A 24,477-nucleotide genomic window follows, 5' to 3' on the forward strand; every position below is an offset into this window, starting at 1 on the left:
GTTTTGTTTTTAAGAAGTACTGTTAGAATTGCTTTTGCTGATTTTGGCGGGGCAACTACTGTTCAACGTTTAATCCAGATCCATAATTGGTAAATATTGTAAACACAGCGCTTAAGCAGGCTGTGTCTTTCCCATTTTATAGCTGATACATTCCATTTTTTTATTTAACTCTCGTAAGCCCCCAGTCATTTGTTGGCATTATTCTGGCAAATTATACCAAAGTGTTCCATACTAGACAGTGCTTTCAAGGCTTCCCAACATTGTGTATTAGATGTACCAACAAGTGGTGCCTTTGCACAAGCTTCTGTTCCTAAGAAAGTGACATGGCTCTGGGGTGCTTAACGAGTCCTAGCTGAGCACCTTTTGCGGACAGGGTTGACTAGGGCTTTGCCTCTGGCTGTCATCAAATTGCACATCTCTGAACCTGACAGATTGCCTAAGCAGCTCACTGTCTTGCATTCCTGCAGGCCAGTCTTTTAAAAGTGATATTTATTAAGCAGCCAAATTCACTACTTCTCAATGGAGAATGGAACTATCTGGTTGTCTCTGGATTCATACTGACCTGCTTCATGCAGTTCTGCCTGTCCCAGAAACATCCTTCTGTTAATGTTGCCTTTGTGTTTTCCTCCCTTTGTGAGCTTAACATGGGACCTGCTTTTAAAACAAGAGAGACCGTGTGTGTGCATCACTGTCCACTGGGTGGTTTAACGGGTATCGGGGGCCCACTGTGGGTGCCATTCAGACTCTTGATTTTTTCTTCTACTAGTCTTGGCTCTGACATTACATAGCTGTTAATGCTCATCATGCATTTATAATTGTAAAAAAAATTATTCCTGTGTAATGTTCTTACTGTTGCAGATTAGTTTTTAGACATCAGCATTTTGTTCCTTTCTTATTGTCGTCCCCCCCCCCCCCCCGATGTGGCCCAAAAGGCATTTTTGAAGCTGTGGAAAGATTTGTTAGAGAGGCATTAGGGTAAGTCTTCTCTCAAAGCCTGTACTCTCAAAGTCAGTGTGATCTAAGGTGCTCCTGTTTTGTATCTCTCTTTTCTTTTTTAGTTCCCAAAGCAGGTACTGTACATTTGTTGTCAGTTTCTCGAGCATGAGGGGCATAAAGCCACTCTTGCCGATTACTGAGGCTTTTAGGGTTTGGGAAAGGTGTAAGGAGCTTTGATGTATCAGTATTGAGTGGTGGGGAAGGGAAGGCATTCAGTAGATGGTGGGTTTTTCCTACCATTTCAGTGACATTTTCATTGTATAGCTTTTCACATCAGGGTTATTTCCCCTCTCTGATCTTTCCTCAGAGACCTTGCAGCAGTTTGCTGTCTTGGATTCAAACCAGGTATCATGAAAACCAGCCCAAAAAGTAGCTGCTTTTAAATTTTTTAAAAAGGTTAAATCGGGGCTGTTGCATGAGCTTCAGAAACTAAGGCCACAATCCTGTGCATACTCACCTAGGATTAAGCTCCATTGGGCGCAGTGGGACTTCCTTCTGAGTAAAAGCACCACAGAGGCAGCATGTTTGCTTTCCACCATTATTTTATGAGCAACCAAAGAAAAGGTGGGTGGAAAGGAACTGCCCCCCTTTAGGTGGCTTATAATAATGAAAAATGCCAAAGCCAAGATTTTCCGCACACATTAGAGCAGCCTTCGCCAACTTGGCGCCCTCCAGATATTTTGTGCTACAATCCCCTTCCGCCCCAGCCAGCCTGGCCATATGGGAATTGTAGTCCAAAATCTAGAGGACACCAGGTTGTCGAAGGCTGCATTAGAGAGGCAAATGTTGTGTATTCATAACATTGTCAGAATTTAGTATATCCTTGTTTGGGTCATTTTTGTTTGTTTATAGCAGAACTGAAGATGTCACTGAATGTGATGCACGACTGTAATAACACTCTTCCACAACTTCCCCATTTGCTTCAGTAAAGGAGTAGATCTCCAATAGCTTGGGTCCACCCAGCGCAGTAAATAAGAAATATGGGCTGTTACATGTGCCCTGCCACCAGCTGTGTGGGTACAGCTGTCTTGAGTAGCTTTCATATTCTGCTGACAACTGCGGCAAGGTAAGCACCCAACTTCTTCAGTAGCCGCTTGACACATGCAGCTAAGAGCTAGTCCATATATCACACAGAAGGAAAAGAGGTGTCAAAGTGACCCATCCTTCTTGTCTCACTTCTGAGGTGCAAATGACTGAGTTTTTAAAATGGAGTTCTACTGCCCTCCTGGGATGTAGAGCTATGGAATGAAATGTTTCCAGAGTCTTGCAGTGTTTACAAGTGCTTTACTCTGCGTCCATATATATATATATATATATATATATATATATATATATATATATATGCTTTCGTAGATTTTTCGTATATATATATACACATACATACATATATATTCTGAGAGAGACGAGACAGGTTCACTTTGAAAGGCAAAGTGGTTAAAGCGAAGGCCGTGGTGGGTTTTCTCTTGCAGAAGCAACCACAAGAGGGCATTGCAATTGCTGCTGCTTTTAGAAAGGATTTTTGACAGCCTGGATGCAGAGCATCCAGAAGGTCAGGTGCTTTTGCAGCTGTGGCAAGAAGAATACTTTGTTGTCCTGAGAAGAAAGCATGCTTTTAACTTTGGAGAGAATTTTGAGAGTCCAAGATAGGGAAGTGTAGTGAGATAGCAGGTCTTGGGTATCATTAAGAGCAGGAGATGGGAGTCAAGCACCGTTAAAGCAAAAGAGCACAGCAGTGCTCTTTCACAGCTCCCATTAATTTCAGTGATGTTGGACACATGAATTTCTGGCAGATGGCACTCTGTGTTAATTAGTGGGAAGAACCATAATCTGCGCCTTGTCCAACTCTGGGATCAAAATGGCTTAGGACTGTATTCCTAAGAGAGAATTCAGAAAACTCATTTTTCTGGATAACCTCCAAGGCCTGTGAATGTCAGTTAAGGGAAGGTATATTTGATGTACCTCTTGTTAACTTTTCAAAGTGGTGTATGAACTTCAGCTACCAGACATTGGGCTCCAACCGTATATATGCTGTGTTTGGAGTAGATCCCAGTATGGTGTGAGAGCAAAGAAAGGTTAGCTCCTCACATGTATCCTAGCTGGAAGGAAGTCAGAACAAGGTTGTGATGCTTTGAATTGTGTGTTTATTGTAGCCTCCTGTCTTTTTGCTATTAAACAATGCTGCCCAGACAGATCACCTTATGAGAGAGGTTGGGGGAAATCACTGACAAATTTCAGTTAAAAGAAAGAAATATTCATGACTAAACCATCACTGTCATGTCAAAGATCTATAAACGTATATTGAAAGCAAAACAATTTCTGAGCTTTTGTATTTAAAACAAAAACCTATGTTAATTTTTTAAAAATTAAGTACTCTGGCTAAGATTTATGAATGTGTCTTATAAAATTATGCCTCTTGAATTTATATTTAATGGTTAATTTTATCTGTGATTGAAAAAAAAAGTATTAATCAGAATAAGATGCATCAGGGAAGGAGTTTTTAAATTTACACAGTCGATTTGTCTTAACATCCTTTAATACTAACTTTCAATATGGCAACTTTGTACATGAATATTGCAGTATTCTATTTCCATAGACTTAAAAAAAACACCCAACGAGTAACATTTCCACCCAGGATAATAATTGTCACAGGTTTCCTGGGCGGGAGTGATATGATTGTCATGACAATGTCATGTGATAGAATTTCTTCATTGACGAATTGCTAGCGATTGTTTATACTTTATTTACCCATGCTTATGTCCTTTAAGTAAAAACAGAGAGAAGTTATTGATCACCTCTCTCTTGAAAACATTGGTACTGCTACCAGCATTGCTTGTGTACTAGCAATGGAACATGTTGAGCCCAGAGCAGGTCCAACCATGAGACAAGATGCATGGCCACCTGACAATGTAGCTTTTGATTCTGACTCCTGTTCAGCGGGTGACACTGTGGGAGGCATCCACACCCTGACCCCTGGGGGAACAATCCACAGGGACGTTCTCCTACTTCCTTGAAGCGAACGGGGGTCAGCTGTGCTCTTGCACGGCTGCTGTTCATTTCCATGAGGAATGGAATGTGAAGGAGAACCTTGCTGCGTTAATTATTTTGTATATGTTTGGAGTCGGGAAGTGAGAACGCCTTTTGGATTTTCTGCCTCAAACACCAAAATGTCTCTGGCTGGCTCTGGTTGAGAATTAGAAAGAGATGCTAATCAGATGCAAAGATTAAGCAATCAGACCAAAACATGTCAACCTCTCACTGATGGCACAGTTAGGCTCTAGCCTTCTATCATCTATGAAGTGCCAAATTCTGATGGCATGCATAACTTCAGGCTTCTTCCCATGTTATGGTTAAGGACAAGGAGCATCCTTAGAGCCACTCACCCTCTCTGTTTTTCACCTTGGTGCCTCCTTGCTTTCAGCCCAATCCCAGCCATGAACTCTGCATGTTGGGTTCCTAAACGATTCCTGTCGGAGTCGATGGGAGGAATTGGGGAGAGCCTAATGGTTCAGGAGCTGATGGTTTAGAGCCATTGGCTAGCCTGAGCCTACTTCACTGGCTGAAGTATGTTTTCCACATATATCAAGGTGCTCCAAGGATGCAGCTGCTGAAGGCCCTTCATCTCTGTTTGGCTGCTTTTGCCTCCCAGAAAGAAGAATAATCCAGCCTAATGAAGGTGTTTGTGGGAAGGCATATGATAAGGCTGCTTGTACACTCTTGTGTTTCGATAGGCCCAAATTCAAAACGGGCCATCTGGTTCTGGACCCCCGTTCCCTTCCCTTTTGTTAGATGCAAGGGGCAGAGCCTCAGAAGTGACTCCCATCCCACTTTCCCCTTTGCTCAGTGCCCAGAAGCAGCCTCCTTTCTCTTTACACCATAAAGTGGAGAAGCAGCCCTGTGCCATCGGACGTGTGCCTGCATTCCAAAGTGACGACGCAACTCATATCTCAATATGCATGACAGACCAGCACAAAATGGCCTTTCCCCCCCTTTTCTTCTCCAGTGGCCTTCTTGAACCCAAAAAATAACCAACCTTTCACCACCAGAAGAAGGCGGCGTTGGGAGCAAGATACACTCACCATTTGTATTTTGTATTGTTTTCTTTTGCATGGTGCATATCTAGAGTTTCTCACTCAAAACAGTTTCTTAACCCGCCTGGACGGAGGAGAGCAGACTGCTGGGACTTCCCATTTTGTAGTGGTAGATCCTTTCCCATCTGTGCTATGAGGCAGCCATGTGCTCACCAGTATTTAGCTTCTGCCCATTAGTCTCTATAACCGTTATAGTGCTGGGCTGCTTTAAGTATTGAGAATTCACCTTGAGTGGCATCAAAAACATTCCTGTCTGGTTATAATTTGCTTGTGGCTGTGATTAGTCATCAGTACATATTTGATAGCAGAGAATTCCCTTGTGTATCGCCTGACAACTTTCCAAGTGAACCATCTTGCTGTCAATCCAAACTCTAGTGCATCTTCTTTTTCTCCTCTTTGGTCTGTTCATAATAACAACTTTTGATGTCACAAACTCTTTTGACTGTTTTTTAGACAGTGGGGATAAATAATAATATTCTTTTTCCCATGAGTTGTTTTTTTTTTGTGAATGACTTTTGACTGCACAATCTCATGTTACAAACCAAGTTGGGTTTTTTCTCTGAGATGTGTAATTCTTTTATTGAGATTTTTATGAATTTTGTTGTGTTTTGTTGGGATATTTTTTTCTAACATTGCTTTATTAAACGTTGAAATATTTAAGAAATATGTAATATTTGGACCAGATGTTGTGAATAATAGTAGATAAATGCTATTTTATTCTGTATTTTTAAAAGCTGTTCAGTATAAATAAAAGTTGACCTAGATGCAACTTTGCAACTGGACTGTCGTGGTCATTCTTCTGAGACAGAAGAACCAACATTAAGATGAACAGATGGCCAGCTCACTCCAAATGCTTGTTTAATAAGACATAGTTGATGCTAGAGCCCAGAGACAGAGAGCTCTTTCTCTCTCTGCGCTACACTAGCAAACTCAACTGGTTTCCCTTTTTACAGGTACTGTAGACTGCAGTACCTTGGACAGCTACATCAGGGAAAGCCGGAAACTAGGTTTTCCTTTCTGTAACCCTTTGGTCCCCGTTTGAGTAATAACCTGAGGCTTTTTAACTTCAGTTTTCCCCCAGCATGGTGCAGGTAAATTTGATTAATGCAATTGATTCTTGCAGTCCATGCACTTAGGACTTCAACCAGGGGCCCCTACAAAATGAAGATGCCATTAGCCTTAAGGTTATTAAGTGCTGAACAAAATGTGTAGCAAAATAATTAAACACAAAGTCAGAGCTTGTCATCCCTGTAAGCCTCCAGAAAAAAATAAATCCAGGAATTGAACCAGCTTCTTCATCCTATATTGAACGCCTTGCAGAGTAAAACAGTAGCTCACCTTGGTCTTGTACCACTACTTTTGAATGGATATATACAGTGGCAAATGCTATTCTTTATATAGCACCACCAGTGTGTGTGTGATGTTTTACAGGGTTCAAGAGGGCAAGTCCCTGCTTTGATGAGGTGGTGACTGCCTAGTATTCTTTAGCTGTGGTTCCTGCACTGCAGAGAGTTGGACTAGATGACCCCTGGATTAAGGGTTTTCCAGAGTAACTTGCTACCTCTTGCTTTACCCCCCCCCCCATAATAATCCTGGGGTTGCTGATCTAGTCAAATTAAGAGATGGATGTATTGTTGCCTGGTTCCCATAGCCCGAGCCTGTTCCCGCCCCTTCCCCCTCCACCTGTCATACCAGGGATGATGAAAGGTGCAGTCTGAAAATATCTAGGGTGGCACAGCCCCCACATCTCTGTCCCAAGTAGTTTCCTCCAGTGCCTAATGAGTTGGGTCAGCCCTGGTTGCATTTCAAAGGACAATAAAGATGGAGTAAAAACTGGTATTTCAAGAGCGATGTGTTTGCAGGATGCTGAAACAGGCCTCGAATACCTTCTTCTGAAACAAAGCCTGTCTGATAATGCTCTCTTCCATTTGGCTTTCTCTTTCCAAGAGGGAGTTAGCCCCACTTCCTACAAAAAACCAAACCTGTTGTTAGTCCAGGCACATGCCGTGTGTGAAATATTACCAGCTTCCCTCTCAGGGCTGTCTCCTGAGTGAGCTGGCTCTCTAGAAATTGTTCACAATTTAGAAAGACAGCTGACTTGACAGTTTCTCATCCATTCCTGTTAGTCGTTTCACTTCTTTGCCACCAAGGCCCCAACTTATACAATAATTAGCTGGTGTGGGTGTGCATGAATGTGTGTGAATGCTTAGGATCTGTTTTCAAGAGCCACAATAACTTTGCTATTCCCAGAGGAAATAGTTGGCTCTTTTGTTAATATTTTGGAAAACAATACTGGATGCGACTTGCCCAAATTGAGCTCTAATGAATGTTTAATGTGACACTGTAGAAAAGAAGGCCAAACTAATAGCAATAAGAAAACAGCCCTTTGTGGAGGAAAATAAAACAGAGGGTTTTACTTCCTTGCAATTAGATACTTGATACGGAGGGCAATCAGCACATACATGAATGATTGTGAATACTGCGATTTATTTCAGCTCAGAGGCACCATGCGGGAGCTTCAAAAGTGTGCAGAATTAATGTCAATGCACCTCTTTTATTGGTGGATAACCTTGGGAAACCTTGTATTTCTAACTTGGGTTTCCTGAAGTTCATTCTGTGGAAGACTAGCAGTAATTTTAAAAGGCTTCACTAAAGAACAATAGGAGAGGATGTTTTGCATGTTTAAGTCCATTAGTGGGAGAGGCTCTGCCAACATCTGTAGCTCCTGCTGTGATTATGAAAAGCAGCATTTTCCTTGTGGCTCCCCAGGTGTGGGACTCCCACCAGCACAATAGAGCCCCCCCCCTACACTGTCTGTGTCCAGCATCAGATTAAGATGCATGAATTCCCCCAGGTTCATAGATCTGGCTGATGTTTTGTTAACCCGCTCCCCTTTTAATTAAAGTTGTGAATCCATGGTTCATCCGTGGAGCAACTGCACTCCTCCATGGTCACCTGGGCACAGGAGGGCAGGTAACAAAGGAGGCAATCAGAATTGTAGAGCTGTGACTCAGGTCCTCCAACCCTCTGCAATGCAGGAACCACAGCTAAAGAATCCCTGATAGGTGACCATCCAAGGTCTGTTTAGAAACCTCCAGTGAAGGGAGTCTCCTCCACTGTTGAACGCCTCTTAGTGTCAGAAAGTTTTTCCTAATCTTTAGTGGAAATCTCCTTTCTTCTCACTTGAATCCATTGGTTCGGGTCCTTAGTCTTCTCAAACGACAAATGGCCATTGGATTCCAATGGCAAGAAAGCAGATTGTGACTCAACATGAGGCAAATCTGTTGAACATTGGGATAGACTTTCTCAGAATCACAGAATCGGAGAGTCTGGAAGGGACCCCAAGGATCATCCAACCCCCCATGTGGTGGACTCTCCTTCGTTGTGGGTTTTCAAAGCAGATAATAATAATAATAATAATAATAATAATAATAATAATAATAATTTATTTATCCCACGCCCATCTGGCTGGGTTTCCCCAGCCATTCTGGGCGGCTTCCAACCAAACACTAAAATACAATAACCTATTACACATTAAAATCTTCCCTAAACAGGGCTGCCTTCAGATGTCTTCTAAAAGTTTAGTAGTTATTTTTCTCTTTGACATCTGGTGGGAGGGCGTTCCACAGGGCAGGTGCCACTACCAAGAAGGCCCTCTGCCTGGTTCCCTGTAACCTCGCTTCTCGCAGTGAGGGAACCGCCAGAAGGCCCTCAGCGCTGGACCTCAGTGTCCGGGCAGAACGATGGGGGTGGAGACGCTCCTTCAGGTATACTGGTCTGAGGCTGTTTAGGGCTTTAAAGGTCAGTGCCAACACTTTGAATTGTGCTCGGAAACATACTGGGAGCCAGTGTAGGTCTTTCAAGACCGGTGTTACATGGTACTGGCAGCCGCTCCCAGTCACCAGTTTAGCTGCTGCATTCTGGATTAATTGCAGTTTCCTGCTCACCTTCAAAGGTAGCTCCACGTAGAGCGCATTGCAGTAGTCCAAGCGAGAGATAACTAGAGCATGCACCACTCTGGCGAGATAAATCCTTGCTGGGGGATTCTGGAGCTGCAACCCAGGGAGGGGTGGACTAGAAGACCCCTGGGGGTCCCTAACCAACGTGACGGTCCATTTGGCTGCCCTGGCTTCTCTTGCTCCAAAGGGGGCAGCAGGTTTTGGGAGGTCCGAGGCTAGCAAAACCCTGCCAACCCTGGAGGGACCCCCAGAGGCCGGGACCCCTAGCACCCCTCCAGCCCAGCCAGGGGCGGGCAAGGCCCCGCTCGATAGCATTGTCTGGCCGGGCTCACCCCCCCCCAGCCCCCCAGCAGCGGGAGGAGCCTCCAATGAGCGCGGGGGGGGGGGCGGCGCGGCGATTGGCTGGGCGGCGGCGGGGAGGGGGCGCCCGAGAGAGAGGCCGGCCGGCCGGCGGGGGCGGGGACTCCTCCCCCGGCAGCTGCGAGGAGGGGATCCGGGCGGCGGCCGCCGTCGTCTGCTGCCTGCGAGGACGCCCAGCCGCGGGATCGGGGCCCGGGGAGGGGCGCTCCCGGTAAGTTGCAGCCGGACCTCGCCTGGGGCGCAACAAAGACGCGCGCACACCACCCCCACGGGGGCCGAAAGACTCTCCGCATCTTCCGACTGCCGGACAGGAGAAGAGACCCACGAGGTGCCTGGGGGCGGGGGGGGGATGCTGCCTGGGGAGAATCGGCCGAGTTTGGAAGGAAACCCCCCCCCCGGAAGAAGCCCCTTTAGATTCGTGGGCACCCAACTCGGAGAAGGCGGCTGCTCTCTCTCTGCGCCCTTCTTGGAGTTGGGCGGGACTGGCGGGGGGGGGGTGCCCAGCGGAACCCCCCTTCCCATCGCTTATCCCTGACCTATCCGCTCAGCCCCAAGCGCCTTACTTCCGAGTAAACCCATCTGCGGAAGACAGAGAGGCGACCTAGTTGATCTGGAGCCCATCCTTCCCGGAGCGGGGCGCGGAAAAGAGGAGGGTCTCCTGCGCAAGCAGCTGTTCAGATGGAGGAATGAATGAATGGGAATTGGGGGGGGGGAGGAGCGGGCCCTTTGTGGCTCCCATTCGTTGCAGTGGGTGCTTGTGCACGCAGGATCGGGCCCAGGACGACTTTCTGACACTCTCTGGGAGGAGAGTGTAGTTAGTGGTTAAGAGGAAACAGTTTGTGCTGCTGTTTCTGGCGTGGGGTGGGTTCTCTCTTGAGCCCCGGGAGGCACTGGAGTGGGGTGAAAGAAGAGGATATTAATTAATTAAGGGAGGCCACCCCAGGGACTGGGAATTTGGGGAGGGGATTCCCTTACTCGTAAGTGGGTGACTCCTCCCTCCCTCCTTCCCCATCGCTTTGTGTCTCTCTATTCATCCCTCCCCGTGATGGACTGTCGCTGCCTTTGTGGCTGGCTGTACCATCTCTGCCCCCACCGGGGTAATTTGTTATCTGCCACTGGGACTCAGATTCTCAGCTCCACAGAGGATGAGGAAGTGGGTTGGGAGGGGGAGGGGCGGCTGAAAGAGGAAGAAAGTGGGGCTTGTGAGTTTTGCAAAGTGCTGCACTATGCGTAGGGGTGAATCTGTCTGTTCCTGTTAACCATTAGCTTTTTTGGGGGGGGTGGACTTTAGCCGGGTGGAAAGAGAGCTTGTGTGTTACTTTTGTAGGTTGTACCCCAGACATGCCTCCTAAATGCACTGGATTGTAAATTTGGGTGTGTTCAGGCTCCCTCCCCCTGCATTAAGTCCCATCGCATCTGATGAAGTAGGCCTAGACTCAATAAACGTCTACCAGTTTTTTTGTTAGTGCCAAAAGATTCTTCTCTTGCAATGGACTTGATTTCCATCTACAAACTTTTGCTTTGCTTCTCTTCTGCCTGCCTTTGAGACTCGCTCAAAGTCTTTCTCCCATTTTGTCCAGCTCTAGCAAATAACCTCCAGTATAATGTTTAATGTTCATGAAGATATCTTCCGGAGCACCACATCTGCATATTTCTTAATCTGCTCTGTCCCTGAAAGCTAAGGATGGGTGATATTCAAAATGATAATATCCAGCTCTGGAATCTCTGGCTCCCAAGTGCAGAAGAATCCGTTGCTGGCTGCCCCTTCTTCATTTCTTCCTCCACCAAGGCTGTGTGAAAGAGGCGTGGCGCACCACATTCTTCCCTGATAGTTCATATGTGGTTTGTTCTCGGTTCTTAACTGACTCTGCAGGCAGCACAAACCAACAGTTCTTCTGTGCTCAGTTTTGGTGGGCAGCATGAACAGCATTTAATTCTCTGACTTTTTCTAGTGATCAGGTTGTTTTAGGAGTACTAAACATATGCATTCCTAGCTTCAGCTTTTTTGTGTTCTAAAAGGACCCTAACAATCTTGATAGCTCTGCCATTAAGACTCAGGCCTTCTTGATTTTCATCTTGTCACTAAGCAGTTGGGTCAGAGAAGATGCCATTCAGTAGTAGAACACAAACTTTGCATGTAAAAGGTCCCAGGTTCAGTCCCCAGCAGCTCCAGTAAAGGTAAAGGGACCCCTGACCATTAGGTCCAGTCGTGGCTGACTCTGGGGTTGTGGCGCTCATCTTGCTTTATTGGCTGAGGGAGCCGGCGTACAGCTTCCAGGTCATGTGGCTAGCATGACTAAGCCGCTTCTGGCGAACCAGAGCAGTGCACGGAAATGCCGTTTACCTTCCTGCCAGAGCGGTATCTATTTATCTACTTGCACTTTGACGTGATTTCAAACTGCTAGGTTGGCAGGAGCAGGGACCGAGCAACGGGAGCTCACCCCATCACGGGGATTCGAACCGCCGACCTTCCAATCGGCAACTCCTATTCTCTGTGGCTTAACCCACAGTGCCACCCGCGTCCCCCAGCAGCTCCAGTAGGCCAAACCTAAACAGACCAGAGAGCCCTGCTTTGTTTAACAAGCCCCCCACCCCCAGAGGAGGACTCATGAACCCTGGAAACACACTTGGGTTCAGTGTGCTCTGATCCACATCTGGGGACCTGCTTTGTACCCTTTCAGAGCTTTGCTGCTCTTGAATTCCATGGAAGGTGGGATAGAAATGTAATGAAATAAGCAAGGAATGGATGCTAAACTAAATTCTCCTACAAAATGAATTATTGCTAAATGCTGAAAATCTAGGAAAAAAGATTTCAGAAGAGTTAAACAGTGTCTGGAAAACCTTAATGAGGCTTAAGTGAACATGCTGCATTAAGCAGAGAGAAGCATTTTTTGTTCCAAGCTGGGCTCGTTTCCTAACTTTTTGGAAGGGGAGATACAAAAACCAAATGCTCAAGCTGATTAATTTCTTTATTAGTGTGCCAGAGGGTTCCGAGTAGTAGATTTGCCCATTTGCCTAGCACAAGTGAAAACTAGATCCAGGCAACCAGGCAAGGAAACTATTTATTTACAAATTAGAAAAGGTTTGCCTTTGCCTTCCATGCTATTAAAGTGCCCAGAAATTACAATATATGCATAATAATTAGTTTTGTTGGCTATGAATTCCACTTGCACAGGTGGAATTTATTTGCATAGGTGCACGTGGATGGTGCAGTGGCTTCTGGTGAGAGCTTGTGAGCTCCCACTGGAAGCCGCAGTTGCATGACCCAAGTAGTGGCAATGGGGGTGCCATCCATGGGGTTCTGCAGCCTGAGGCTGCCACTTCAGTCTGCCTTATGGGCTGGCCAGCCCTGAGGCAGCCAAAAGTCTGGATCTGCTTTTTAAGGCTGTGGAGAGCTATATGGCCTGCAGCCATAGAGACCTAATGGATGGGTTAATTGAAACAGAAGGAAGAAAGATCAGTGGGAGAGTGCAGGGTGGGTTTCTAAGCCAAGGATTTGAGATTCTTGGCAGAAGGGTGCAGGGAACTGCAGCTGGCAAAAGGGAAGGCATTGCTTGTGGAGGAAAGTCCAGAGGCAGAGCCAAAGGGGGCGATTTCCAGAATTTTGAGGCCGCAGCACTTCTGACTTTAAGCAAAGAGCCCCGGAGAAGATTAAGCCACCAGGGCAGAAACTGTATCCTTTCTTGAAGGGTGGCAGTGTGTTGTTGTGTGCTTAAATTTGGCTAAAAACAACTTTTAAGAGCCATGGGGAAATCTGGTCAAGACAAAGTATATTCAGTTCCCATTAATTTTAAGCCAAGTCAGCAGCAAGTGCCTAAGGCTGCTGCAACAGTAGGGACTTCCCCTGTTGAGCAAAGCAAGACTTGAATGGCACTTGGCAGTGTGGCTTTCCATAAAATGTTGAATCGGAAGATTCCTATCCCTGTTTGAAGAATATTATTGGGGTTTCGTAAAATTACATCATATTTTTATTATTGCACGCTGCCCTGGAATCCACTGGATTTAATTGAAGCAATTAAATAAAAATCACCATGCACAATAGGGGGAAATGTGTGCATGACTGATCTGCATAATTTTGCCTAAGCTGCAGAAAGTTGTCTCCAGCTGAGATGGAGGCAGTTGCTGGAAGCCACAGGTGGAGAGAGGCCTCTTGTGCTCACATCCTGCTTGCTGGTTTCCCACGGACACCTGGTTGCCCACTGTGAGAACGGGATGCTGGGCTAGATGGACCATTGGCCGGATCCAGCAGAAGGACTGTTCTTAGGTTCTTGCTTGCTCTTTCAGAAGGAAGCCTTGAATTTTATGCACCATCCGCTGCTGGGGTCTTCCAGCGCTGACATGCTGTTTCTTCGTTAAGAGTGTGCTAGAAAGACTGGCTTGCTGAGTTGCATCTGGGCTGGATTTAAGCCCTTACTGCAGATTGCCACAGACCTAGAATCATAGAATCATAGAGTTGGAAGAGACCACAAGGGCCATCGAGTCCAACCCCCTGCCAAGCAGGAAACACCATCAGAGCACTCCTGACATATGGTCATCAAGCCTCTGCTTCAAGACCTCCAAAGAAGGAGACTCCACCACACTCCTTGGCAGCACATTCCACTGTCGAACAGCTCTTACTGTCAGGAAGTTCTTCCTAATGTTTAGGTGGAATCTTTTTTCTTGTAGTTTGGAACCATTGCTCCGTGTCCGCTTCTCTGGAGCAGCAGAAAACAACCTTTCTCCCTCCTCTATGTGACATCCTTTTATATATTTGAACATGGCTATCATATCACCCCTTAACCTCCTCTTCTCCAGGCTAAACATGCCCAGCTCCCTTAGCCGTTCTTCATAAGGCATTGTTTCCAGGCCTTTGACCATTTTGGTTGCCCGCCTCTGGACACGTTCCAGTTTGTCAGTGTCCTTCTTGAACTATGGTGCCCAGAACTGGACACAGTACTCCAGGTGAGGTCTGACCAGAGCAGAATACAGCGGCACTATTACTTCCCTTGATCTAGATGCAATACTCCTATTGATGCAGCCCAATCAAGGCCTTCCTTATCTGAAAGAAGCTGCAGCTCTCAGGCCAGCAAATATGATGGATATCAGTCCAGATCAACCAGGAACCTGCTTCCTTTCTGTGATCGGATGTAGCAGCGCAGATAGAACTTCTGTCACATTCAGCTGCTACCATCAGGTGTCAAGAAACAGAGGCATGCATGTGTGAACCAGATCCTTGTGTGAAGCATATGCAGGATGCAATTCACACTTCTATTCTGGGACGCGGGTGGCGCTGTGGTTTAAACCACAGAGCCTAGGGCTTGCCGATCAGAAGGTCAGCAGTTCAAATCCCCGCGACGGGGTGAGCTCCCATTGCTCGGTCCCTGCTCCTGCCAACCTAGCAGTTTGAAAGCACATCAAAGTGCAAGTAGATAAATAGGTACCGCTCCGGTGGGAAGGTAAACAGTGTTTCTGTGCGCTGCTCTGGTTCACCAGAAGTGGCTTAATCATGCTGGCCACATGACCTGGAAGCTGTACACTGGCTCCCTCGGCCAGTAAAGCGAGATGAGCGCTGCAACCCCAGAGTTGTCCGCGACTGGACCTAATGGTCAGGGGTCCCTTTACCTTTACCTTTACACACTTCTACTCAGGATTGATTGGGCACCATGTAGGGATCTTCTGACATGTAGTGTTAGAGCATGGGTAGGCAAACCAAGGCCCGGGGGCCGGATCCGGCCCAATCACCTTCTAAATCCGGCCCGCAAACGGTCTAGGAATCAGCATGTTTTTACATGAGTAGAATGTGTGCTTTTATTTAAAATGCATCTCTGGGTTATTTGTGGGGCATAGGAATTCATTCATCCCCCCAATATAGTCCACCCCCCCCCCAAGGTCTGAGGGACAGTGGACTTCCCCCTACTGAAAAAGTTTGCTGACCCCTGTGTTAGAGTGTCACATTAGGACCTGTGAGACCAGGGTTGAAATTCCTACTCGGCCTGGAAGCTTGCTGAGTGATCTTGGGCCAGGGTTGTTGGAGAATAAAATGGGGAGGGGGAGAACTTGGTGGAAAGAAAGGTGTGCTTTAAATGTAAGAAATAAGAAATCTTATATAGGAAGAGTGTGTGTGTGTGTGTGTGTAAGCCAAGATGGTAAATCTGTTGAAAGTACAGAATTAAATGATTGAAAGTTAGTCTCAGCAAACAGATGCTTAGTGCCATTCACTAACCCCTTGATCCTTTGCCCTGGTGCTGCCCAGGGGAACTGAGCACCACTGCTCTCCAGTCTGGCATCCAGACTTTGGATCGGGGGCAATTTCTCTGCTGCTTCACCTGGGTAGCAGCTGCTGGTTTGCAGAGCAGATGGCCTTGCTGGGATCAAGAAAATAGTTTTCAAGTTATTTTTAGTTTGGATTATGGCTTTTGGTGGGGGTTGCCAGTTTGACCCCCAAAGGTGTTTATGTATGTGAAGTGGAAGCAAAATGTATTGTGGCTGATCAGATCCTGCCATTTAGGTTCTCTTGATTCTATAAGTTGGGAAACTGATGCCAAAAGAAGCCCGTTTCTCTTGTGAGAAAGCAGCCTGGCGTCTCCTTTTTTGAAATGAGAGCTGTCACTTCAGAGGATGTAGGCAAAGGTAACACTCTGGGAATCGCAAGGAGCAGAAATTCTCTCCCTAAGGCCAGGAGTCATGCAAACCCCTCCATCTGTCCCTGTTTTCTGATCTCTGCTAGATCACTGTCCTGGTTTGGTTTTTGTTTTTACTCTTAGCAACAAAACCTTGTAAAAATGCTGCTAGATTTGGTTCTGTGTGTCGGTTTTCAGGCGTCTCCCTGCTGGAGTTCCGAGTTGGCCAGCAAATGCATCTCTGCTACACTTCTCTGGCTTGCATCTTCCTGCAGCCAGGTGCCCACCAGATGTTTCAAGCCGGGGTTGCAGACGTGCTGTACCTTTGAAGCACATTCAAAGCACATTTCCCCCATCAAAGAATTCTGGGCACTGGAGTTTGTTAAGGATTGCTGGGAACTGTAACTTTGCAACTGCAGTGCCCGGAATTGTTTGAGGGAAAGGATTTGCTCCAATTGTGCTTTAAAGATATAGTGCAGGCATAGGCAAACTTGGCCCTCCAGATGTTTTGGGACTACAACTCCCATCATCCCTAGCTAACAGGAACAGTGGTCAGGGATGATGGGAATTGTAGTCTCAAAACATCTGGAGGGCTGAGTTTGCCTATGCCTGGTATGGTGTATTACACAGCCTACAACTGCCATCCGTCTTAAGTCAGCATCAACATGCTTCCATCAGCCCCAGCATCTTACAGTTGTGCTGTCTGGATCTGAAGGGAGTTGCCCCTCAAAATGTCCCAAAAGTGCCATGTTGGTGGAGCCCAGGGTCGTGCATGCGGCTGAAGACTCAAGATGCCAATCAATGCTCACTCTGTCGTTGTGCCCACACTTCAGCTGCTGAGCTGCCTCTTGGGCAGCTAGTAACCTATTGCAGGATGAATAGATGTTGGTAGTATATCTTTAACCTAAGGATCAAATGACTTCTTCGCTTCTAAAGGAGTTGAGCAGTAGTGTGTGCCTGCATATCCAGCACTCACTCCCTTGTCCAAAAGGTTGGCTTATTATTTGTCATGAAACTGACAGTGTGTGTACATGCTGCTTGAGAGAGCAAAGTTACAGTAGAAGCAGACAGCACAGACACAGCTTGATCTAAAGAGGACAAGGAGTTTCCTTGTCAAAAGCCTAAAGAGAGAATGTGTGGCATTTGACACAGACTCACACTAAAAGTACAGCAACAAGGGGAGAGAGGAGTGGATACCTGGAGCAAAGCTCTCAGGCTGGTCCTTGAGAGCACAGAGTGAAAAGGGATCCATGTTGGAGCTGTTAGAGCTGACAAACCATTGAAAGTGTAAGTACTGTTTGGGCCACTGTTAGGTTATGGAGAAGGGAAGGGGTCTTTTAGAGGAGTAATTCGGTAAGAACACATTGATTCCTCTGTTTCATTATTCATTTCTTACAAGTTCCTGTCTGCTAGTTATTCTGCTTACCTGACTTAGTTTGTAGTTGAAAGAATATAATCCTAGTGAGAAATGACTAAATGGTTTATCTTTGTTTCCTGTCTTCTATGTGGAGCCCATTCTTTTTAGAGGAGATGTGAATTATATTTTGCAAACAACAGATTACTGTGCTGATATTTACATAAAGTCTTGAGAAGTCAGGAAGCTTTCCAGGATGATAAGGACTCTTATCAGGGTCAGGAAAGTCCATTGAGGGGTATATTTTAAATCAAGTTTATGCCAGCTGTACTGATGCCATGATCTGCAGTATTAAAACACTGGAAAAGTTCCAGTTGGCGCTCATCATTACACAACTGAGTTGTGCCTTTGGCAGTGGGTCAGGGCGGGAGGAGGGCTCTGAGCCTTGGGGTGGGAAAAGGGAGGTGACCAGGGCATCCCTGGATTCATTTATGAAATGCTGGTGGATCTGGTTTCCTCAGTTCAGCCTTGGGACTGTCCAAGGCCCTGTTCAGCTGTCTGGTTCCCATCATGTGAAATAGCTTGCAGGAAAGTGTGGGGTCAGCCCCACACCAAGCACCCAGTGTTAGTCTGACAGAGTAGTCTCCTTTTCCATTTTCAACAGAAGGAACCTCCATCTCTCAGGGTTCCTGTCCCCGTGTTGGAAGCAAACACACCCTGCTTCAGACTGAGCCACAGCCGGCACTGAAAGTGGAGGTTTCCACTGGGTGTTCTTGAGGACCTCTTTGCGCATTCAGGGTCCATAGGTAGCCCTGACTGGCCATGGAAGCCAGGGACCTGGGAGACGAGGCTTTGATTCCCCACTTGGCCATGGGTGACCTTGAACCAGTCACTGGTCTTCTCTCAGCCTAATGTACCTCACAGGGTTGTTGAGATTACATGACAAGTGGGGAAACCATGTACGCCACCTTGAAAAAATGCAAGAAGTAAATGGGTACCAGAAGGGAGGTGGGTGGCGCTGTGGTCCAAACCACTGAGCCTTGGGCTTGCCGATCAAAAGGTTGGCGGTTCGAAGCCCTGTGATAGGGTGAGCTCCCATTGCTCGGTCCCTTCTCCTGCCAACCTAGCATTTTGGAAGCATGCCAAAAAGTGCAAGTATATTAATATGATGGTGTTTCCTGCTTGGCAGGGGGTTGGACTCGATGGCCCTTGTGGTCTCTTCCAACTCTATGATTCTATGATTCTAATAGGTACCGCTCTGGTGGGAAGGTAAACGGCGTTTCCATGCACTGCTCTGGTGTTGGTGTTCTGTTGCGCCAGAAGTGGCTTAGTCATGCTGGCCACATGACCCGGAAAAACTCTGCGGAGCGGAAAAACGCTGGCTCCCTCAGCCAGTAAAGCAAGATGAGCGCCGCAACCCCAGAGTCATTTGCGACTGGACTTAACTGTCAGGGGTCCCTTTGTTGTTGTTTAGTCGTTTAGTCGTGTCCGACTCTTCGTGACCCCCTGGGACAGAGCACACCAGGCACTCCTGTCTTCCACTGCCTCCTGCAGCTTGGTCAAACTCATGTTCGTAGCTTCGAGAACACTGTCCAACCATCTCGCCTCTGTCGTCCCATTCTCCTTGTGCCCTCCATCTTTCCCAACATCAGGGTCGTTTCCAGGGAGTCTTCTCTTCTCATGAGGTGGCCAAAGTATTGGCGCCTCAGCTTCACGATCTGTCCTTCCAGTGAGCACTCAGGGCTGATTTCCTTCAGAATGGAGAGGTTTGATCTTCTTGCAGTCCATGGGACTCTCAAGAGTCTCCTCCAGCACCATAATTCAAAAGCATCAGGGTAAAGGGGTCCCTTTTACCTTTACCTTTAATTGGGTACCACATGGCTGAACAAGGTGATGGTGTGTGCAGAACAACCTCTTTTAAGCAGGGTAGTGCAGTGTTCTGTGGAGTTTATTTTTGTGCTTCTGCACGTTGCAGGTCTGCTTTGTTCCACACCTGGTGTGGTTGGCCTCTTTCCTCCCCTTCTCTTTCCTCTGTTCCTTCCTCCATCGCTCATCCCTGGGCAGCTGGGAGCTACGCTGCCATGAGGCAGATGGATGGTTCTATGTCTCCATTAAGAGGAGAGAGGCTGACAAATGGAGCGACTTTCGGCAAGGCCAGATGGGAAGGGCTGCCTCTGAGAGCAGACCAAGATGGAGGAGGGTGGCTGAGGAGGCGGGGAGAGAGGGGGGGCCAGTGGTCCTGCTGCAGGAGGTATGGACGGCAGGCGTAACAGCTGGTCCAAAGGCCAATGTCACCCTAGGTTGGATTATTGCAAAGCTTTGCATCCTCACAACACACCAGTGTTTGCACTGCACACAAAGGCCCCAACATTAATTGTGTGGCTTTTAAAAGCTTCCTCAAAGAAGCTTAGGCAGGAGGCAGCATATGTTGTCTCCCCAGCGGCATTTTATCCCCATAATTTGGGGGGGGGGAGGAAGTGTGGACCTCCCAAAAAAATTAAAATGCATGCGCAGACAAAGTGAATGCAGAATCAGCCCTGGTGAGTAAACAGTGGGCACTGGGTGTGCAATGCTGGGTGACACCCAGCTTCATGGCTGAGTCATTTCAAAGTGGGCAGGCAATGCAAAGAACTCAAAATTTTAAACATCTCCTGCAGGTATTTTGATTTCATCAATGCTCCTAAAAAGGTCAGAGCAGCTCACAAGAATGAAAGCAGTAATAAAAACATAAACTCCTTGACTAGAAATTAAGGCCTTACAATAGCGGGAAACCGACATGCACAGATAAAAATAAGTCGTACTTCACACAGGCCGTAGTTAAACTGTGGAACTCCCTCCCACAGGAAGCAGTCGTGGCCTTCAGCTTGGGTGGCTTTGGAAGAAGATGGACAAATTCATGGGAGAGAGGGCTGTCGATGGCTACTAGCCATGACAGCTGCTCTCTGCCTCTGGAGTTGGAGGTAGCGATGTTTCTGAATGCCAGTTGCTGGAAACTGCAGGAGGGGAGAGGGCCCTGCTAGACTAGATAGGCCCCCACTGGCCTGATCCTGCAGGCTCTTCTTGTGTCCACACACATACCAGTTAAAAAGAAAGTTCTGTTTGCCTTGTAGCTCCAGCCCTCCTCCTCCTTTAGTTACACCCATTTGGGACCACTCTGCTCCTCTTTTCCTACTGCAAATGGGCCCGTGGTCTGAACTAGCGCCTTCTTCTGCCCCTGCTTGCTACTCTTTAGTGCAGCTGCTTCCAAAATCTCCTCTCTGGAGGGAGAGATGCTTCCTTGCCCAGCTGGCTCTGCTCCTTCCTCCTAACCGGTGCAGTGGATGCTCAGAGTTTGGGTTGCCAAATAGAATTAAGCTCCCACAACAGAACATCTGGAAAGAGGCAGGAATTCAGCTGCTTCTGATGGAAAGTGTGTCTGCGAATCACAGAAGCCTTGGAGCCTTATCTTCGAGGGGTCCTTTTGAGCAGGACGTGTGAGCTGTACTTTTAAGGGTGGGTGGGAAGGTTCTTTCTCAAGAACCTCAGTGCTGCTTTTGCCAGCTCTGAACCTCTCCTTATTCTCCAGGATGCAGAATGGAGGGCTGGGGTTTCCTTTTTCCCCCAAGATTTTTTTTATTGTTTTTCCACATTTATGACAAATATAACATATAATACACACAAAGGAAAAGACAGTACAATACTAAAAGAAAATAAAAAGCAAAATATAAACACTTATTACTTCTAGAACCCATTTTATCTTTCATTGTTATCTGACTTCCTCAAATCCCCCCAACTGAATTTCATTGTATCACCTTGTAAGTTTTCCAAAATCCTCTTTCTAATAAAATTAAATCTTTCAATTTACTATCTTCTTCTCTTTTCTTATTAGTCTAAATCCATAGTTCTTTAGAACTCCTTCTTATTCTAATCCTAAACCTAATTGATACTTTCAAGGGACTTCTAATGATCTTATATTACAATATTTAGCTAGATAGTCTTTAAACTTCCTCCAATCTTCTTGGTGTTCCTTTTCCTTCTGGTCGCGGATTCTTCCCGTCAGGTCAGCCAGCTCCAAAAAGTCCAACATCTTCATCTGCCATTCTTCTACCGTTGGTATTTCTTGAGATTCACACAACACATAGTTTTTAGCTAATAGCAGTCTTGCCGCTGTAGTGGCATACAAAAATAATTGTAACATCTTTTTGGGGCAATTCCAGTCCTATTATTCCAAGTAAAAAGGCTTCTGGTTTCTTAACAAATGTATTTTTCAACATTTTTTTCAACTCATTATAAATCTTGCCCCGGAAGTCCTTAATCCTGGGACATGTCCACCACATGTGATAAAAGGTGCCTTCTTTTTCTTTGCACTTCCAACATAAATTATCATTCGTGTGGTAAATCTTTGCTAATTTTACCAGGGTTAAGCAGCATCTATACATCATTTTCATAATGTTTTCTTTTAATACTGTACATGCAGTAAACTTAACCCCTTTCTCCCACAACCTTTCCCAGTCTCCCAACATTATATTGTGTCCAACATCTCTTGCCCAGGGGTTTCCTGACTTGGTGAATGACTTGACAGTGGTCTGCGGAAGCCCCACTCTGTTCCCGAGTGTCAAGAATGGAGAAGAACAAATCCTGCAGAGCATCTGGTGGGAGTCTTTGGATTCCTAGTAAACTCTCTGCTTTTCAGTCCAGCCGAGCTGTTGTCCTCTGCCCCCTGCCCTCCCCCCAAATGCACACAGGAAACCCCATCTGTATCTAAGCTCAGGGCCAAACCAGGCAGGATGTGGGAGATCTAAGATGCAGCATTTGTGACTTTCTAGTTTAGAGACGCGGGTGGCGCTGTGGGTAAAAGCCTCAGCATCTAGGACTTGCCGATCGAAAGGTCGACGGTTCGAATCCCCGCGGCAGGGTGCGCTCCCATCGCTCGGTCCCAGCGCCTGCCAACCTAGCAGTTCGAAAGCACCCCCGGGTGCAAGTAGATATATAGGGACCGCTTACTAGCGGGAAGGTAAATGGTGACCCGGAAGTGTCTGCGGACAGCGCTGGCCCCCAGCCTATAGAGTGAGATGAGCGCACAACCCTAGAGTCTGGCAAGACTGTCCCGTACGGGCAGGGGTACCTTTACCTTTACCTTTTTAGTTTAGAGAAAAGGCGAGTAAGACACGACAGGAGTTTTTAAGATGATGCCTTGCATGAAGTGGGATAGAGATAAGCTTTTACTCCCTCTCTCATAACACTAGAACTTTAGGACATCCAATGAAGCTGAGCATTGGGAGATTCAGGACAGATGAAAGAAAGGACTTATTCACACAACACATAGTTAAAACTCTGGAACTTGCTCCTCAGGGGGGGGGGCAAATCCTCCCCCTGCCCCATTCCCATACACCTGAGCCAGTGCACTGCTGGAGATGGTTTTGCTGTTCCTGGCCTGGTTAGGACATCTCTCCGCCTTGCCTGCTGAGTCCCAACATGACCGGGCAGTGCCTTTGGCAAAAACCCTTGGCTGAGAAAGCAGACAGAGAGGTAGCCAGCCCTGGTTGTGTGTTCTTCCAGGGGGTGTCTTGCATGCGCTGCTCAAGGGGTGTGCACTGGCTGTGCCCCCCCCCCACGCTGCATTTTGTTTAAGGCAGAAAGCATCAGGTGGAGCACTGTGGGAGAGGTGGCCTGCCCAAGTGCCCCCTTGGCTCGCTTGTGGCCCTCAGGTGCTGGGGAGGGCAAATGGTTTGTTTGTTTATTACCTGCCCTTCACCCTAAGGTTTGAGCATGGGTAACAACATGGGTGGTGCTGTGGTCTAAACCACAGAGCCTAGGGCTTGCCAGTCGGAAGGTTGGCGGTTCGAATCACCGCAACAGGGTGAGCTCCCGTTGTTCGGTCCCAGCTCCTGCCCACCTAGCAGTTCGAAAGCACATCAAAGTACAAGTAGATAAAGAGGTACCGCTCTAGCAGGAAGGTAAACGGCGTTTCCGTGCGCTGCTCTGGTTTGCCAGAAGCGGCTTAGTCATGCTGGCCACATGACCTGGAAGCTGTTTGCGGACAAACACTAGCTCCCTCGGCCAATAAAGCGAGATGAGCGCCGCAACCCCAGAGTCGTCTGCGACTGGACCTAACGGTCAGGGGTACCTTTACCTTTACAGCATTAAAGCACAATACTAATAACAACTAAAAACAACTTACAACCATCCTCCAAAAGCCGTACAATGCAGATGCCAGGTGCACCTTTGCAGGGAGGGAGTTTCACAGATAAGGGGCCACCACAGAGAAGGCCCTCTTGCCTGGGCCACCGCCATGCCAAGCCTCCTAGGGCGGAGGAACTACCCAGGGGTCCCCCTGTTTTGAACTTGAAGGCAGCCTCTCTGGTCTTTGGAGCCTGAGACATTTAGGGCTTTAAACACCAGGGCTTTTCCCCAGCTGGAACTCAGTTCCGGCACCTCTCAGGCAGACGCCATTGCCATTCTAAGAGAACAAGGGAGGCATTCATGGTGAGTTCCGGCACCTATTTTTCTAGAAAAATAGCACCGTTAAACTAATGTGAGCACCTTAATTGGGTCTGGAAACAGCACAGCTGTTTCAAAATGGGTTATATGAGATCTAAGTGGAACCCCAGCCAGCCAGTTTCCGAGTCGTCTTCAAGGGCAGCCCCCCACAGAGCATGTTGCAAAGATCCAGTCCGGCAAACCAGCCAGAGCTGAAGAAAGGCACTCCCAGCCACCGCTGCCATTCTTGAAGAGACAACGGCACAGTAGTTTGGAAATAGGGTGGGGGTGGAGATATCATTTTCTCCTTTGCGTTGTGCAAGTCTTGAGCTTCCTTGCTGAACAGCCCTAGAAGCTGTTGCAGGCCATGAAACAGGCAGCTGTCAGGGTGGTTAGGAAAGCAGCTCAGAGGAGGCAGGAAATTCAGAATTTCGTCAGCCGCTCTGCTGGGAGGTGGTGATATTCTTAGTGCTTCTGTTTTGCACTCCCCAACCCAAGAACAATGCTTGGCGGATGCAGCAGCGGATGCAGCAGTGTTAAGACTTCTGGGCTTCCTGCTTTGCGTCTTCTGGCAAATACAAAGCAAGATTTGTGGACACCTGTTAGGCTACAGCAGCCAAAACAAGAGACTATGCCCAGAGGTGGCATAAGATGAAATCCCA

General features: G+C 47.1%; 1 protein-coding gene across 1 annotated transcript in view; it reads left to right on the plus strand.

Annotated features, from left to right (window-relative positions):
* The first annotated feature begins 9,578 nt into the window (after nt 1–9,578).
* RASSF2 (Ras association domain family member 2) overlaps nt 9,579–24,477 on the plus strand; it is a 59,463-nt gene continuing 44,564 nt past the window's right edge. Inside the window, exon 1 of the mRNA XM_081868593.1 lies at nt 9,579–9,614. The gene's annotated coding sequence lies outside the window, so the exon portion shown is untranslated. The remainder of the gene's footprint in view (nt 9,615–24,477) is intronic.

This window comes from Podarcis erhardii (assembly GCF_964252035.2).
Source record: "Podarcis erhardii genome assembly, chromosome: 7".
Classification (NCBI taxonomy): domain Eukaryota; kingdom Metazoa; phylum Chordata; class Lepidosauria; order Squamata; family Lacertidae; genus Podarcis; species Podarcis erhardii.